Source organism: Bos mutus, chromosome 15, assembly GCF_027580195.1.
Source record: "Bos mutus isolate GX-2022 chromosome 15, NWIPB_WYAK_1.1, whole genome shotgun sequence".
Taxonomy (NCBI): Eukaryota; Metazoa; Chordata; class Mammalia; order Artiodactyla; family Bovidae; genus Bos; species Bos mutus.
Genome location: NC_091631.1, coordinates 66,700,997 through 66,704,739, shown reverse-complemented (window position 1 = coordinate 66,704,739; position 3,743 = coordinate 66,700,997). Strand labels below are relative to the sequence as shown.

General features: G+C 36.4%; 1 non-coding gene across 1 annotated transcript; it reads left to right on the top strand.

Moving 5' to 3' along the window:
• Window positions 1-2,942: 2,942 nt before the first annotated feature.
• TRNAW-CCA (transfer RNA tryptophan (anticodon CCA)) lies at window positions 2,943-3,014 on the top strand. The gene has a single exon. It is a non-coding gene; the product is annotated as a tRNA-Trp (tRNA).
• Window positions 3,015-3,743: the final 729 nt, after the last annotated feature.

Below are 3,743 nucleotides of genomic sequence, written 5' to 3'. Positions count from 1 at the left end.
TCTTGTAGGTCTTCATGGAAGACTTATTTATTCAGCTGCAGCTTCTTCATCATTAGTGGTTGGGCAGAGACTTGGATTAGTGTGATATTGAATGGTTTGCCTTGGACATGAACAGAGATCATTCTGTCGTTTTTGAGATTGTACCCAAGTACTGCATTTCAGATTCTTCTGTTGACTATGAGGGCTACTTTATTTCTCCTAAGGGATTCTTGTCCACAGTAGTAGCTATAATGGTCATCTAATTTAAATTCACCCATTCTGGTCCACTTTAGTTCACTGATGTCTTTGTTCACTCTTGAATCTCCTGTTTTATCACTTCCAATTTACCTTGAGTCATGGACCTAACATTGCAGGGTCCTATGCGATATTATTCTTTACAACATCAGACTTTACTTCCACCACCAGATATATGCACAACTGGGAGTTGTTTTCGCTTTGACTTGGCCTCTTCTTTCCTCCTGGAGCTATTTCTCCACTCTTCTCCAGTAGTATATTGGGCACCTACCGACCTGGTGAGTTCATCTTTCTGTGCCAATAGGACAGTTTTAGTTTAAAAATGATAATGATAATCTTGAAAATAGTTAAGAACGCCTAGAATGAGTTGATTTGATGTTCAACTATAGAGCAAGGTATAAGCGTATGTTTTAGGTATGGTTTAATGACACAAACTACATATACACATGCAATGATTTTACTGCTGTACTAACACTAACTTATTTATTTCTTATACTAGCAATATGAGTAAGATACTATTTTTTATCTATATTCACTTGAAGAAATTGAGGCACAGAGCAGAAAGAGAATTTTTTTTTCTTGATAGATTTTTTTTTTCATTTTGTCTTTATTATGTTATATATTCCCAAATTATTTTTGAGTGTGGCATAACTTTATAACTAAAGAAATTTTCCAAAAATGATGGTCATTGATGCTCTGTGCAATTTTGAACAAACTTTAGTGTAAATACAAATACTGAATAGGTTTGTATATATAGTAAAATGTAAGAATTAAGCTAAAATAAATACTTTAAATTACTAAACTATGTAATCAGACATTGAAACACTTACTGGAAAGCACTGAAAATTCTTGACATCACTTTTAATAAAAGAAATGAAAATGAAAATAGCAATTAAATTCTTTTACCAAAATTATTATGATTTTCTTTGCATGGAAATTCCAGAAAGGTAAGGATAAGGTGATACAAGTAATGACATGTACCTCTCAGTAATTTGAGTTAAGGTTAAAGTCTTATGTCTTATGGGGAAAAAAAATGCTTAAAGTACTATATTTTGATTCAGTTGCCCTATTTCTGTGAATCTGCATTAAAGAATTTACTCTTAACAATGAAAACATTTGCACACAAGAATGGTGGTTATTGATATTAGGACTCATCTTTAAGTAGTTTCTACATTTTGATCTGTATATAAATTGATAAATTGCATGAAGACAAACCAATTCAGCTAAAATAATATTAAATATTTTTCAAAATTCATGTTGACCACCTGGACTTCATAAAAGTAAACCTTTCAAAAAACCGTATGGGCTTTTTTTTTCTTTTTTACTATTAACATCATCAGATACTATACTATTAACTTGTTTATATTGTTCTATTAAGATGTTTATACTATTAACATCATCACCTGGGATAAAAAAAGGAACTACCTGCTCCACTATCAGGTGATGATATTGTGATGACAATAAAACATTTAACTCTTTCACTCAGAAAAAAAAAAAATGAATTTTGCCTTTAGCCAGCTCCTAATTGACTTACAGCCATTAGTAGCAGGAAGCAAATTTCTCTACCCACACAACTTGCCTGTGTATGCTGAGTCACTTCAGTCGTGTCCAACTCTGTGACTCCATGGATTGTAGCCTTCTATGCTCCTCTGTCCATGGAATTTTCCAGGCCAGAATACTGGGGTGGGTTGCCATTTCCTACTCTAGGGGATCTTCCCAACACAGGGATCAAACCCATATCTCTTATGTCTCCTTTATTGGCAGGTGGGTTCTTTACCACTAACGGACCAGGGAATCCTTACATAACTTAATTCAGTCACAGGTAGTTGATTCTTTACTATAGTGTGAGTATCTCCCCAAAATCCATATACTGAAACATTAACTCTCAAAGGTGATGGTATTAGCAAATGGGGCCTTTGGGAAGTGTTTATGTCATAAGGGTAGAGCTACATGCGGGGCATTAGGGCTCATAAGATACATTCCACAGAGCTCTTTATCACTTTCCTCTATGTGAGGATGAAATAAAATGTCTGCAGCCCAGAAGAGGGCCTTCACTTGACCATTCTGGCACCCTACCTAGGACTTCTAGCTCCAGAACTGTGAGCAATAAATTTTTGCTCTTTATAAGCCACCTGTCTCTGGTACTTGGTTATAGAGCTTCAAACAAATTAAATAAATGCCCCCGCCCCCCATTTTCTTAAACACATAAATCACATGTAACTGGTAGATGCATAATTGTACTATATGTACAACTTTTATAATAATCAAGAAAAATGCAAAGTAGAATTTTTCATTGAAAAAACTGAATAACCTATGAAAATATTACTCTGAGACATTCAGATTTTTTTTCTCTGAATCACACTGATAGAGGACAATAATTACTCTATGTCCTATTGCACAAAATCCTATAAAGATCTTCTGTATTTCCAAAAATAAGACTTCATAAGTATATTAATATTTGAATGACTAATTTAATATATTATCCTTCGGAGTAGTTCTGAAGCCAGAAATTGAAAAAAGAAAGACTGTTTCTTTTGTGTGTGTGTGTGATTTGGAACTCAAGGTACTTAGTAGTGAAAATTATAAAGATCACATTTCTGAGACTACCTACATCCTTATGAAAGAAAAATTTCCCCCAGATCAAGCCAGCCTGAGTATATACTAGCAATTTTTACCTGGTGGGCTACAGTGTAGCTTCCTGTTGGGTTTCCCTGGTGGCTCAGAGGTTAAAGTGTCTGCCTCCAATGCAGGAGACCCAGGTTCAATTCCTGGGTTGGGAAGATCCCCTGGAGAAGGAAATGGTAACCCATTCCAGTATTCTTGCCTGGAGAATCCCCTGGACGGAGAAGCCTGGTAGGCTACAGTCCCCGGGGTCTCAAAGAGTTGGACACAACTGAGCGACTTCACTCACTCACTCACAGTGTAGCTTGCCAGGCTCCTCTGTCCATGGAGTTTTTCAGGCAGGAACACTGGAGTGGGTAGTCATTCCCTTCTCCAGGGGATCTGCCCAATGTGGATAGAATCAGGTCTCCTGTATCTCCTGCATTGGCAGGTGGATTCGTCACCACTGTACCACCCACAGGTGGTAAAAGGAAAATCAGATTGCATAATGTGTCAGACTATCAGGCTAGGATAGAGATACCAAGGGAACATTTTATGCAAAGATAGGCATAATAAAGGACAGTAACCACAGGACTGGAAAAGGTCAGTTTTCAATCCAGTCCCAAAGAAAGGAAATGCTAAAGAATGCTCAAACTACTGCACTCATTTCACATGCTAGCAAAGTAATGCTCAAAATTCTTCAAACTAGGCTTCAACAATATGTGAATGAAGAACTTCCAGATGTAAAAGCTGGATTTAGAAAAAGCAGAGGAATCAGAGATCAAATTGTCTACATTGGTTGCATCATAAGAAAATGCTAGAGAATTCTAGAAAAATATCTACTTCTGCTTCATCGACTACACTAAAGCCTTTAACTATGTCAGTCAGTTCAGTCGCTCAGTCATGTC